The sequence below is a fragment of the Choristoneura fumiferana genome, chromosome 12, assembly GCF_025370935.1.
Source record: "Choristoneura fumiferana chromosome 12, NRCan_CFum_1, whole genome shotgun sequence".
Lineage (NCBI taxonomy): Eukaryota > Metazoa > Arthropoda > Insecta > Lepidoptera > Tortricidae > Choristoneura > Choristoneura fumiferana.
This window is the reverse complement of record NC_133483.1, coordinates 2,819,140-2,834,950: the sequence shown is the minus strand read 5'-3', so window position 1 is coordinate 2,834,950 and position 15,811 is coordinate 2,819,140. Positions and strand designations below refer to the sequence as shown.

Here is a 15,811-nt window from a genome sequence, read left to right as displayed (position 1 = left end):
ACATGGGTTTATATCTATCTTAGATTTACAAAGATATGTGGGTTACCTTAGTTAAGAACCTAACTCTAAGGGCTGTTTCACAACCCATTCATTAGTTTTAATAGATAAATGCGATGCCGTCTCCATTTATTCGAACAAAACAAACAGAGATGGCATCACATTTATCCATCAGATAAATTTAATCAATGGATGGTGAAATAGGGCGTAAACATCCTAAAACAGGACATGTGGTAAGTAGAATCGAAACTTTTAGGGGCTGTTTCACCATCCATTGATTAGTGTTATTGTGTGTGTTTAGTGTGTGATGCCGTCTCCGTCTATTCGAACAAAATAAATAGAGACGGCATCACATTTAACCGTCAGTTAACACTAATCAATGGATGGTGAAACAGCCCCTTAGTTTCGTAAACTGAACTGTAAAACATTACGCACTCTCTCATCCTGAATATGTTAATATGTTAAATCTGGTCAGTATTCCAATGAACTACGAAACTTCGTAACCCAAAAGCAAGACGGGCTCTAAAAGAACACGGTGAAACGCTGATTGATTGCGTTCAGTAAACACTGCCGGCATCATAAACCCGTCAAAATCTACTTTTAAACAAATATATGATAGCGCAAAGTGAAGTGAAGAAGCAAAATGGTTAGCCCGTTAAGAATAGACGGATTGTGTATGAATTTAATAAACTGGGATATACAATCTTTCGTCTTGAACTGAACTTGAAGAAAAAATTGCATCCACTCCCTTTACCCGCCGGTTCACGCCGAGTTCCGCCGCTTCACCCTGGGTAGGTACTGTAGTACCCAACACTATGTGGACGTCGCTTTTCCTTGGGTAGGTACTATTGTGTCCACGACAGGGTGAGTAGTCGGAGCTCACATACATATATCGTATCTACTTATTATTAAGAATAAAATGTCTTAATGTCTTATTTACTCAAATTAAGAAATATAATATAAATAGCCAGTTTAAAACAAATAATAAGAACGTATGATGACATGTCGCGGATATTTAAAGAAGCTTCAAAATATATTATCCAATAATGGGTGACCGCCTGATTTCGACCGCCAAAAGGCGCGGTGAATTAACGGTATTTTGGCCTTTGCCACGGGTGAAGCGATGGTTCATCGAGGTTGGGTTATATAGTGATCTCTTACCATCAGGAGACCCATTTGCTCGTTTGCCATCCAGTCAAATAAAAAAAATAAAAAAAATAAATAGTACCCGTAGTAAAGCGAGTGGGTATGTGGATGATGTCATCTACATATTATATCGATCTCAGCTACGGAGATTAATTTTGCGTCGTAATGAGGGTTTCTCGACAGGCGAAATACCGCTAGATGGCGTTAGTATCGCGAGCTCAGTTTGACATTACAGTCCTGCTTGTTATTGTTGTATTGAGACAAATTAAAATTACAAATTTGAGATAAATTTTATTATTTATACATATAGGTCGTGGCCTAGTGTATTCATTTACTGCTTCTTAAGCAGAGAATCGTGGAAATTCGGAAACCTGCGATGAAATTGAATGGTGTATGTCAAGTTTGCATTGACCGCGTAGGAACTACGGACCAAGTTGCAGATGTTTATGGGCGGTGGTGATCTCTTACCATGAGGAGACCCACTTGCTCGTTTTCCATCCTGTCGAATCAAAAAAAAAAACATTCGAAATTCGAGATTTATGACGATAGCTAGTAAAGCACGTTACATTGTTGTCTAATGGGGCACTCGTGTTAAAAGACATATATTTTCTTTCTCGGTTTCGAGACTTCGCCAAATAGAACCAGCGGTTAGCTTCCTCTGCCTCCCGCTAATGGCTTGTCGGTACATAACTTACACTGTTACGAGGTTATTCTAAGGGATGGCGATAACTTGGGCGTTTGTTGGTGGGCGACGTTTTTGTGGCATATCTTTTCCCTTAATTACTTACATAGGTACTTGGTCCTGTATGATCTCTGTGCTGGATGTAAGTATCTTAATTCCGCTACTGCTAGTATATAGTGGTTACTTGTGTAAAAATAGCGTGATAAGTCCCGTATATAGTGTTTTGACTATGAGTGAGAATCACGAAAGTTTAAAACGTTCAGTTTCATTTTGTTTGTTTGTGTTTTCAATGTATGATGAAGTAATGAAACGGAAACAATGGCTAATTACAGAAAAGGGGTAGAAAAAGTGGAAAGAATGTAAAGAATCAAAGCAGCTGACATAACATTTATAAAGCACCAGTTTTGAGCAATACAAGACATTGACAGACATACAAAAGTGCTTCTTAAAAAAGAGCAACTTCAAAGAACACAACCATAGACAGTATAAAATAACTATTTACAACTCCAACAGTCCCAAAAAGGAAGATCAGCGCCGTACACAAGACCGACAGTTTACTGATTTGGGACCATTCCGTCACTTGCGCTTTTTTATTTTGTTCTTATTTTTTTATGTTCTTTGTTTGTGTTTTTTTCGCAAGTAAATGTTATCTTTCTTTCTATTTAGGTAATATCATCAGTTACACAGTTACAAGATAATAATTATATCATTGGCAGCATCAAATCGCCCATGAACTTGGGTTTGCAGATAATTTTAGCGTTCAGTCGAACACACTGATTGCGTTATCGGGCACTTGAAAATGTTGATAAATTTATTCAATGTAGCCCGCGCCAAGAATCATAATGGTCATACTTTTTAGAATATGAGAAGGATTTTTTTCAACGAATGAACAAACAGAAATATATAATAATATATATACAGGGTGTCTCTGACCATGGGGCTTTAAATTCAAGGTTTGATTCTACTCACAAAACTAAGCTAAGTACTTTTGTTTTATACTTTTCTAGATAAATACTCAAAGGTTTTATTAAAGGTATTATCAAAAAACTCAAATTGAAATCATTTATTGATCCTCAAAGTTTAATCGCTAAATCAGTGTATCGGATATGGTGGTGTTATCGCTGTCTCTTAGTACGGGGGCCTTAAAGAAAGACACTCGTGTTTACTTACAAGTTTTACTTCGACCAAGAAATGACTCAATAACAACTAAAATAAACTTAAACTTGCAGTTAAGCGCCTCTTTTAAATGAGAAAACTTTTCCTAAATAATTCTCTCATCATAAACATAACTTTATTTTTATACATCCAAAAGAGGTTGCCGCTGCTAACGTATATAATATTGTTTATCAAGGGGCGTATGGTCGATAGGTAAACTTTACGCGAAGCTAAGTGCCTATTGACCCTTTTAAGGAACACTATTGGAGAATGCGATACCCGGAATAGTTGACAACATTAACGGTCGTTACCCTTCGATCTCGAGATTAATAATCTGTTTTGTACCCCTTTTTGTTTTAGGGAATGCTTTGGAGATTATAGTGATTTTGTTCTCATTGTAAAATAAGCTTTTCATTTTATTTATGAAAGATATAATAAAAAGATAATAAAATAATTATATTTACATACACACACATACACATTACACTTTATTATACATTATTTACATGGACGCTCACGTTAGGGCTGGTCCACAAATTTAAAGTTGCTCAACGTGCTATGGAAAGGGCTATGCTCGGAGTTTCTCTGAAAGATCGAAGTCGTAACGAAGTGATCCCACAGAGAACCAAAGTTATCGACATAGCCCACCGCATTAGCACGCTGAAGTGGCAATGGGCCGGCCATATAACCCGAAGAACCGATAACCGTTGGGGTGGACGAGTTCTTGAGTGGAGACCACGGATCGGCAAATGTAGCGTAGGGCGTCCTCAGACTCGATGGAGCGATGATCTTCGCGGCTGGCAAGAGCTAGATGAGAGTGGCCGAGGATCGTGCTCAGTGGCGTGCCATGGGAGAGGCCTATGTACAGCAGTGGACGAACATAGGCTATGATGATGATGATGATTATATTATATTTGAATTTCATTTTAGTCTTTAACCCACAGAGAACTCTGGATACTCCCGAATACTCCTCATGGACTCCAATGTATATGACAGAGGAATATATTAGAGACGATACAGTGTGCAATACTTTTACTGTTATTTATTACTCACTTAAGGGCTCCATCGCCCGCGGGGCCTTAGAGATTTGCCCAAAAGGCCCAGTGGGAAAGAAGAACCTGGTGATCGGAACGATGGTTGCATGCTTACATGATACAAAATATGTATAGAGTAGAAATTTATTGTTGATATGGATGCTCCAAGAAGTCCGCGATACCGATTAAAATAATCGAGGAATTGTTATAAGTTATAATAACTTATAACTAATCAATCCTGACGTCGTCTAAGATAAAACACGCTTGCTAAGTAAATGCCCATTAATTCATTCGGACCTGTTTACAAAAAAATAGGTACAGTTTCTTGCTGGGTTCTTCTCAACGAAGGTTATCCCGTACCGGTGGTAGATTTCTTGATAGTAATAAGTGTAGTGTATGTTATAGCCTAAATTTAGTAAGTAAACATATTTTGACTTCGAGTTTGACTTGGCCTCGTAATTTCAAAATAGATAAATAAAAAACGGCCAAGTGCGAGTTGGATGGAATTATCTATTATACAACATTAGACAAATAATAATGTATCTATTTTATAAGTGCACACACACTAAGTGTATACACTTGCTTCTGTTTGCTCTCCTTAAAATAAATAAATAAATAGCAAAAAAACGGCAAAAAATCATGTTTTTTGTATGCCCCCCCCCTTTAATATTTATTTTATTCTGTTTTTAGTATTTGTTGTCATAGCGGCTATAATAATACGTAATCTGTGAAAATTTAAAGTGTCTAACTATTATGGCTCAAGAGATAGAGCCCTGTGACAGACGGACGGTCAGACAGACAGACAGACAGTGGAGTCTCAGTAATAGGGTTCCGTTGGCACCCTTTGGGTACGGAACCCTAAAAACTAAACGAACAGCTGCAGCAAATTGTATTCTTACCAAGGAAAACCTCTTACACAAATACCCTTTTCGCAATGTAATCTTGCCTGCCCCAGTCTAGGATATCACGTGAACTACTTTGCTCCAGATTTACTAGCCCCATCCTAGGTCATAAATCTTTCTTAACCGCTCCTTATTTGATTTTCTTTAGCGGGGAAATGTCTGAAAAATCACTTATAGACCTTTAATGTCCTTAAAGTCCTTTGGTTTAGATTTGTCGTGGCCATAAACAGAATAATGCTTAATTTTATGTAGATGATTTCATGGTTTGGCATTAAGATGCTCATATTTTATGTTGAACCCGCAGTCGTTACGCTCGAAGTTATTATCTGTCAGTTTTAGTGAAATTTATTGTAAATATTTGGATGCCATTTGATTTTCTACTGTTAGTAATTTTGGTTTGGGCGAACCTGTAATATTTTCGAAAAATCTTACACGATATCTCAAATCATAGTGTCTCGATAAATAAAAAAAGTAAAGAATTAATTCGGAAAGCTGTTCGGAAAGTTTAATTTTCATGAGTAGATAGTCGGGTTGAAAATTGCGTTTTCATCTCTAGGGTGGAAAGTATTTTTTTTTTAATTTTTCGATTAGCCCTGGAGTCGAAGATAGTTGAGTTACGTCAATGACACTTTTTTTTCACGTTTCGGCATGGCCATCTAGATGCACGTCGTCGTGACCAAGAAGCTTATATACAAAACAAGAAATTTGATCTTTATTACGTCACGAACATATACACCATATCTTTCTTTAGTTAGGTTAAGAAAGAGATGGATGTCATCCGTGAAATGTGAAAGAAAGAGATGGAATATATAAATAAATAATAAAGGTCAACCTTCTTCGTTCGGCGTTCAACCTCCAGTTTTGTAGGTAAGTATATAAACTCCTTGGTCGTTACCAACTCGATTTTTTTTATACTCGGCCGAGGCAAGTGGCCAGGTCGAAAAGGTACCGTTGAAGGTTCGGTATAAGTAAATTCAATTTACTTAATAATACTGAAATTCAATTTAATGATATTCTCATTTTTTTGTACTATTTCACTTTCCTCACAGTCGAAATGAAAAGTAGAGTGTCTAACTCGGGTGAAATTACCCATTTCCCCTCGAACTATTGGCGCTTTCACTTCATTCGAGCGCCAGAAATATCTCAGGTGAAATGGGTCACTTTCCACCCTTGGTTATCAATCTACTATCTACTACTTTGTCAACGTGTTTTTTTATTACGTAGGTACTTTGATGATAAATTACACAGTCTTAACTCTGTACCAGACCGTGGACAGACAGAGACAGACACAGCGGAAACTGTAGCGGAAACTGTTTTTGAAAAATCTTACACGATATCTCAAATCATAGTGTTTCGATAACTAAAAAAAGTAAAGAATTAATTTTTACTACTTTGTCAACGTGTTTTTTTATTACGTAGGTACTTTGATGCTAAATTACACAGTCTTAACTCTGTACCAGACCGCGGACAGACAGAGACAGACATAGCGGAAACTGTATCTAAGTGTTTTTTTTGTCTACCATTTTGACGCTAAAAAGTGTTCTGATGATGATAACAATTAAAAGAAACGCTTTTAAAAGACTTTTAGGTGAAAATTACAGTAAAACTTGCACACAATGTATCCGTCCAAATAGTTGGGCGTTTTATTTATTTTCTTATCTTGGAATAAAACTGACGCGGTCCGGCCGACGATACCGACGTTACGACGCCGTTAAATTATAAATAAACATTCAAGATTAAAGGCATTTATTCATCATTTGATCTACGATTACTGTAACTACAAAAGCTTTCTTGCGACAAGTCAAACGAAGCACACGACTTGTATTCATACCACATGTCTCAAAAAATAGTAAGCTCTGCTCAGCCTGTCTCTGTCGCATATTCTTACACACTATGCGTTTGGTAATGTCACTTAACTAGTTATCCTTTTTTGGTTTAAAAAAATAATATTTGTATTGTACCTATTGTATTGTACCTAACCTCTACAACGTGTTGAAAATAGTAGATTGTATAACGAGAGCATATAACGAGCTATTTTACCCAAGACGTGCATATAGCCACCGGAGCCGGTACGGCGAGGGTGGATAGACACGTCGAGGGGAAAATAGGTTTAATGCTCAAGTTTTACACTGCTTTTCACTTCGATTGCGAGGAAATTAAATATCAACAATGGAAACAATGTTCACTTACTATTTAACTTTATTTTTTCATGAATTATTTTATTTTACTTAGTTTTATTGATTTATTTTGATTGATTTTAATTGTTTTTTTATTATGATATAAATAAAAGAATAGGTATGTAGAAATTGTTTCGTTTGCGGCTGTTGACACCTGATTACTTTGGTCTTAGACGAAGATTTTACTTTATGCACTAGAGCATAAAAAGTCATTTTATGTCGTCTAGATCCAGCATAAACACGAACTTTACGAGCATGAGAAATGAACAATATTATTATTATATTTACCCCCCATTTCACCATCCATTGATAAAATTTATCTGACCATCACCTAAGCCTCTGACTGTGTCCCACTATTGGGCAAAGGCCTTTCCCCTTGACTTCCACAATATTGTCAATTCTAGTAAGCTAATATGTCATACAACCCGAGTTAGCAATAGCAATCATATATAATTTGCTAAGCTTACTTTGGGACTAGGTCAATTGGTGTGAATTGTCCCGTAATATTTATTTATTTATTACTTATTAATAATAGGTTATTTTAATGATAGTTTGACTTAGTTTTTCTGTTTTTGCGAACACAAAGCTTTACAATCTCAATACGATTTCAATATGCTTAATTGATGAGTGTCAAGTCGCAAAAAACGTTACGTTGTCAATTTCAATCTATTAATCGATTGATTCCAAATTTAATTCTCTAGGTATATTTTGTTATTATGACTTTTTTCGTTCCGCGGGTAGGTATTAGGTAAAAAAGTACATAAACGTTCTACGTAGTACTCTTTAATTTTACTATGTACAGTCACCAGCATTAACATCTGCCACAGCGGAGCGTGCAAAAACGGTGCTGCCGGCCCTGGGGCCGTATAGAGTCGTATCAGATATTTATGCACGTTTTGTTGTGTCAGATATTGGTGCTGGTGACTGTACTATGAAATCAATCTACTTAAGCACACATAATAGCAACAAAAAGCAGGCTCGAAACATCGGCGTCAACATGATACAATTTACGCGACATAATACCGTAATTTAGCTTTATTATTCGAAGAAATCCGCAGACATTAAAATTTATTCTGCCCTCAAATATTCACGTAGCGAAAGAAATTTTCCTCATTTCAAGCAGATGTGTGCACGAGGGATGGACCACGATTTACCTTAATTTTCCGTTTTGAATGCTCAGAGGTATTAATAAAATTAAGGAAGAATTGGAGCACATTGGCGCTCTAATTTCTTTTGCAGACTTCAGGATTATCTACTACAATTAAAGTTTTTTATACATCACGACTTAGTAAGTAACATATTAAATATATTGACTCGGATAATTCACGTCTTAAATCGAGTTTAGCTTGACATGTTACGAAGACGAAGGGCTACGGATTAGCCTGAAAAACGATATTATATTATATTATTTTGATGTAGGGTGATTATTCTAAATATATACGACACCCTGGTGTCTAAACTAGGCTGAGCCTGTGTCTTAGACACCAGTTTCTTCCTATGACATTACTAATTGGCGAATGCGATTATTAACTACCATAAATAGTGCAACAATAAATAACAGAAAATAAAACCATTACGTAAAATTAGAAAAACATTGTGGGTATCAATCTAATATAAATTAAAATAAGAGGGTAAGAAGCATTGAGTTCGAACCAACTGGCAAAACAGGTATGAGGTACAACCACTGAAAGTTAGAACTCAAAATTCTTGACATTTATCCGGGTCAATATATTTAATATGAGTGAGTCTCACGGTAGTTTCATGTTAGTAAGTAACAATAAATTAACTTAAAGTCCCGTGAAACTTATGGCTCACCATGACTTAGTCCACAGATGCCACAGTGCCATGTCTTCAGCCTACAATTCCTAAATCGTCACCTTCCTATCTCGTCCACTTTCTGCAATGATATCGTCCGTGTCCCATTTTATCTACATTCCTATTTCGACCACAGTGCCAACTCGTCCACTTTATTTTATAGACCACAGTAATAATTGGTCAGCAGTGCCAACTCGGTCCACGTTTACCAGACGTTGTCTCACAGAGATGGTCAATTTAAGCGTTTAAATAGCAAAATATCCCGAAATTAATTTGCAAAAACAGCCCCTTTTCAATAATCATTTATAGAGCATTTGAATAATGAACGATGCAATATGTTGACGAGATGGTACCGTGGCCCACGTAAAAAAGCGGACAAGATAGGAAAGTGACCATGTAGGAATGTTGGCGAATCAAAACAGTAGACTATGTGAGAATGAGGACCATTTAAGAAGGTGACGAAGTCATCCTGAGCCAGACTTATTGACAAGATTACGAAACTACAGTCGGACCGTTCCTGCTCCGTTCATAATCGTGAGTTGAACCGTTTAATTTTGTAGTTCTGAAATTAATATTCAGTAACTGTTCATGTTTTCCCTTGAAGCAGTAAAACAGAATAAACTTACTTAATTTATGTAATAATATATAATACTTACCTCATACATACCTACTTATTAATTTCTCACGGTTTCTTTACTTCCCAACTGTACTAAAACTATTCTATAGTAGTCCGCCGTTTTGAAGTCAATCCTGAAAAATGTCACTCCCATACTGAATACGTCAAAACACAAAAACATTGACGTATTTAGTACAGTTAACGTCATAAATAAGTGATCACTTTTGTACCTTGTCGTTTACAGTCAATTTAATTCAATTCTTGAAAGTATAGCTCCATCAATACTACTGATGATTCCGCCAATGTCGAGTTTGGAAAAGACACTATCAGTTTAGTTGTTCGGTATCGCTTTCAGTCGCTACACAATTTCGTATGGCTTTTCATACATGACGTTAATGTGACAAGGTACAAAAGTGATCACTTATTGACTGTGCCAGGATGAAAGGTGCCAGGATTAACTTCTTAGCGGCGGACGACTATAAAACACGTTCAAAAATGGACGAGTAGAATGCAAGATCAAGGTAAGTAGTAAATTCTCCGGTGACGTTTACAAATTGCCGTATTTGTCTGCGTTTCGACACGAATGGGCCTAAAACGTTTGAGCCAAACTTAATTTGGACATAACCGCGTTTAAAGAGTGATCACGGAAGCAATTACATTTTAATTGAAAACAATTAGTTGAAGTAGAGGGCGGTCTCATTTAGCATTAAAACGTTATTATTCTAATTTTAATCTATAGACTCTACAGCTGATGCGGACTATACGGAGGATGAAGGCTGCTTCCAACTGAAGCAACTGGAGGTCTATGGGGGAGGCCTATGTCCAACAGTGGACGTCCTACGGCTGAGATGATGATGATGATGATTAGACTGGTAGCTGTTGAGACTGAGACCAGAGGCCGTATTGCCTAGCGTTTCTGGCGCTCGCGATCGCAATCAAATGACAGTTTCTGTATACAAAATCTGTCATTTGATTGCGATCGCAAGCATCAAAAATGTTAGGCAATACGGCCACTGGGGCATCGTATGAGGGATACAAACGATGATCCTTTGACCCAGAGGTTATAATGTAAAATGCGCGTGCTCGTGCATCTGCAATACCCCTGGCGTTGCACATGTTTATGGGCGGTGGTGATCTCTTACCATCAGGAGACCCACTTGCTCGTTTGCCATCCAGTCGAATAAAAAAAAAAAAAAAAAAAAAACCACATAGGTATATCACTCTGTCTATCCCTTTGGTTGGCACCTGCTTTCATTAAAAACTTGCAAATTCTTCCGATATGAATCTTTCAATGATGAATTTCAATAGGTGGTTCAAATTTGGCGAATTTAAAATAAATACAACTTAAAGCTGTCCTAACGGTGGGTGTTGTTGTAACAGCTGTACAGTTAGAACACTTTCGTTAAACAAACCTAAGAGAAACGTGAGTTAAGTAAATCTTCGGAAGCAATACCTCGCAGTTTGTCTGCCACAAGCTTTGCCATAATTATCATCTCGTTATAAAATTAGGCAGCCTGGTACAATCGAGTTGATAAGGCGCTACGCCTCTGATAGATTGGCTACCAGGCAATGGATACCGAAGGAGACACAGATAAAAAATTAGGGGTAGTTATTTAGACAAGCTTATATTGAGTGGGTGTGACATTGTTATAGACCAGTGGATGGTGCAGAGAAACCAAGGTTAAAAATAGTTGTAAAGTTCCTTTCAAAACTAACTGAGCAATGTAATGAAATACTTTGATTCCAATGCGTGTCGATTATTTTACATCCAGAGGTCGTATTGTCTAATATTTCTGACTCTAACGATCGCAGTCAAATGACAGATTTTTGTATGCGAAATCTGTCATTTGATTGCGATCGCGAGCGCTAGAATCGTTAAGCAATACGGCCTCGGGTTATGTTTTCTACGTTTTAATATCCAGTGATATTTAAGAAGCCATATAAATAAATAGCTCCTACGCATTGCTTTTTTCGCAGCACGTTTTATTATGCTGAAGCTTTACAACAACAACCACAAAAATATGTTTACTGAAAATGGAGATAAATTAATTTGTCCAGATACAAAACAGGCTACACAAGTACGTAATAGGCCATCTTAAAATAGCCCTACTTAATCAAAGCCTGTATTTATTTCCAAGAAGGTTTTCATCTACTACTACTACAACTAGTATTTCACTAAGAATATTAGGTGCATTATGTATGACACAAAATTTGTTGTCGTATACTTTTAGTTCATTTTATAGTAATGTACCTAAATAACTTTCAACTTGTTTACGAAACGTTTAGAACGTTGTTTACGAAAATATTAATTGACTTTTATGAGAGCAGCATTAAACTTCGTGTGCCTACCTTAGCATCAAACCCAAAAAACTAACAGAAGTGTCAAATACTATACGTGATATTATGATACCTGACAAGAAAATTTAATGAACAAACTATTTTTTTATCATTTTATTCATTTAGCGGAAATCTATTTTAGTTCAAACTATTCGTCCTTTTTCTACCAATCGAACTGCTTAAAGGAGGAAAGAGACAACCGACTAACACGAGTGTAAGAGTCGTGGCCTCAAAGGGGAAGGCAGTTAATATTTATTTCCACTTCCGAAGAAAGAATCGTTTATTCAAATAGCAGTCAGGGTAGAATTTATGGGGAGCTTTCGAATAAAATGTCACGTAAATGGATTACCTTACGCAACGACGTTTGATGCAGGATGCTCGTCATAGAGCACAGATTATAATCAGCACATATGCTGAAAAAAAGACTTAAAATAAAAACGGCTAAACTTTCAACAATACATGTAAATTTTTCGAACAGCATTAAAAATACGTGATATCTGTAATGTACTTAAATTAAAACCAACGTGATATCCATCCGGTTTGCGAAGTTTGTGAAGCTTGTCTTCTTTTTTTATTACGTGAATGCTATTTTTTATGTGAAATATTTGAAAAGTTATATGTATGCAAGAAAAAATAATTATAAATCATAAAAACGAGGTAACAAGGGTTCGATCTCCGGCCGGGGCAGATATTTGTATGAATAATACGAATGTTTGTTCGCGGGTCTTGGATACTTTATATGTATTTTAGTATATATTTTACACTCGTATAGGTATGTTTATCCGTTGCCTAGTACCCATAGTAAACGCTTTGCTTAATTTGGGACTAGGTCAATTTGTGTCAAGTGTCCCAGGATATTTATTTTATTTTTTTGGTTTTATTTAAAAAATAATGTCATATTGTTGTTACAGGTAAGCCAAGGATTAAGTCACAATACCTACCACATAACAGGTAATAGACGCAGCAAGAGACATAGCTTTTTTTGATCGTAAGATTTATGTTGTTGAATGTCATAGAAAAACTGTTTATTATTACAGATAAGATATAGTATAGTATATAAACCATAGGTTTACCTTCATCTAATGACACTAGGTGGCGCTTAGAAGATTATTTTGATATTAAGGTACGATTTTATCGGTTATTTTTAATAATCCATGCCAGTCATTACCCAGCATAACAAATTTTTACGGTTATTACTAATCCTTGCTAATAGGTACTAATCCTTGTCAGTAATTTACTAAACCTTACTTGTCTTACTAATCCGCACTTCATATTTATCTTTACTGTCCTTGATAATCTTTACTAATCCTTTCCATTCCTTTCTTGTCTTACTGATTCGGTATTCTTGATAATCCTTACTAATCTTTACTGACCTGTACTAATCCTTACGTACCTTACTAGTAATCCTTACTGGCCAGTACTAATCCTTGCTAATCCTTTCCTACACGTACTAAACCTTTAGTCCTTGCTGATACTTGCTAAACTCTGCTAAATCCTTGGCAGTCCTTGCTGATAAATTATAATTCTTTCTAGTCCTTCTCTTTTTTTCTCTGAACCCATTAAGAATTACTATAAAACAAACGAAACCTAAGCTATAGAGTTCTGCCGGACAGACATTTCAAACCTTTCTCAAAAATTGTATGGTTGCAGCGGAAAAAAAATATGACTAACGAAAATTATGACAAACATTATGTATCCCAAAGGATATTATTTTTTCATACAGAATACAATGTTCGTACTGTTTTTTTAATGTTCGCTGCGACAGGTAATGGATTTACTCCACTTTAACAAATTATAATGTGCCATCACAAGATATATACCACCATTATTATGAATATAGCGTGTTTTATTGCAATAAAACGGTATAATGCTACCTGAATGATGACTAATTTTAATTTATTAGGGTTGAGGTCGTTTATATTTAATTTTAGATTTTATTGTGACCAATAACTCATTGTGACATTTTAATAGATGAAGGTGACGAAATTAAATATTACTGAAATTTAACTTCATAATTAAACGACATGGGTATCTTAAAAAGACAAGTAAGTACCGTTTCTTGCAAGGCTGGTAACGCACGTGAGCGGTACCAATGACGCTGTAAGTGTAGCAATTACTTAGCATCAGATGAACCACATTCTCGTGTGTGGGCTTTAGTATAAAAAGTGCTTTGAGGCAGCAACTCGCCAGTTGCGACAATAAAAATAATAATGAATTTATTATTTATTATTATTTCTGTTTACAACAAAATGGTGAACAAAACAATCGTTGAGACCTTCTAAATGTTTGTGATTTCTTTTTGATGCTAAACAACACCAAAACCTGAAATGAAACCTATAAATATAATATACTTTATTTCTCGTTTGTTTATCTTAACTCTTCTTGAAAGTTTACAAAGGAATAGAGAGAGAGAGAGAGAGAGAGAGAGAGAGAGAGAGAAACATTTATTTACACATATTCGATACACATAAAAATACATTAGATGGAGAAAAAAAAATAACTTCGAACCATTAAATAGTGAACATTTGTTTTAAATGTCACATAATTTTCGTACCTATTTTAAAATACTCTAAATTCATACGTACATACTTACAAACGCTTTGTTTAGTTAGATAAATTAAAGTAAATTATGCGTTTTTCCTCTGATCTTATTCAGAAAACTCTTGATTCCGAGTAACATTTCGAGTCGAGCCGTCAGATGTCGTTGGGATTTGATTCGACCTTCAATAACCCGAGAATTGGATATAAAATTTGGGAAGTTCACCCCACGTGCAATAAAATGGGGGAAAAAGGGGTGCAGGTGAAAAACTGACGGCGGGTAACGCGACAAAACGTAGATTTGATGCTATACTAATTACGGTCCCTTGGGTGATGTATTATTAACCCATTTGTTAAGTAATTTTGGTAGTTTTATTAATCACAAGGGTGTTATATTTTTATCGCTGCTTAAAAAATGTACCTACTTGGCTGATTAATTCGTTTTGTTGTTTAGACGACCAGATGGCCTAGTGGTTAGAGAACCTGACTACGAAGCTTGAGGTCCCGATACGAATGTTTGTTCTCGGGTCTTGGGTGTTTAATATGTATTTAAGTATGTATCTATCTATATAATTATATTTATCCGTTGCTTAGCACCCATAACACAAGCTTTGCTAAGCTTACTTTGGGACTAGGTCAATTGGTGTGAATTATCCCGTGATCCCGTGATATTTGTGTCAGATAATGCAGAGAACTGTTATTTAATTTTGATGTTACCTATTTGCATTAGCAAATATAGCACAGGTACTTCTTCATCCTTTTTTAGGGTTCCGTAGCCAAAATGGCAAAAACGGAACTCTTATAGTTTCGCCATGTCTGTCTGTCTATCTGTCCGTCCACGGCTTAGCTCAGGGACTATTAATGCCAGAAAGCTGTAATTGTGACCTCAACTCTGGTGGCACTACCTATACGAAGTAAAGTAATTGTGACAGGTTTTTTGAAGGTTTCTTATAATACGGTAATATTAAAATAAATACTAGGGATCAGTACTCAAACAATACAAGCTATCTTTACATTATCACCATGATTATGCTGGATGTTTTTATACGAAATCGGATAGCAATTGACCTTTGAGATATTTATAGTCTCTGATAGTTGAGACATCTGTCAGTAGATGAGACGGGAGCGTCAAAGTTCGCATACTCTTCGCTAGTTATACCGTAATTTTAGTCCGAATCATCGTTTGTCATATTTTTTTTCCCACTGAAACCTTACAGTCTTCTGAATTTTTTAAATGGTCATCCTATGGCAAACTATAGGTTAGGTTTGTTTTGTAACAATTATGAACAATTATTGGATTCAGAGAAAAAAGAGTTATGACAAACGATCGTTCTGACAAACATTACATTCGGATTTCCAATAAGTATGCGAGCCGATATGGACCCCAGTGAAGATAACTGAAGCCCTTAGTT

General features: G+C 36.0%; 1 protein-coding gene across 2 annotated transcripts in view; it reads left to right on the top strand.

Moving 5' to 3' along the window:
• Positions 1 to 15,811, top strand: part of LOC141433103 (cardioacceleratory peptide receptor-like) — a 238,036-nt gene that overhangs the window by 77,638 nt on the left and 144,587 nt on the right. Inside the window, exon 2 of one of the 2 annotated variants that reach the window (XM_074094942.1) lies at positions 12,773 to 12,812. The exons of the other annotated variant lie outside the window; for it this stretch is intronic. The gene's annotated coding sequence lies outside the window, so the exon portion shown is untranslated. The remainder of the gene's footprint in view (positions 1 to 12,772; positions 12,813 to 15,811) is intronic. 2 annotated transcript variants of the gene reach the window in all.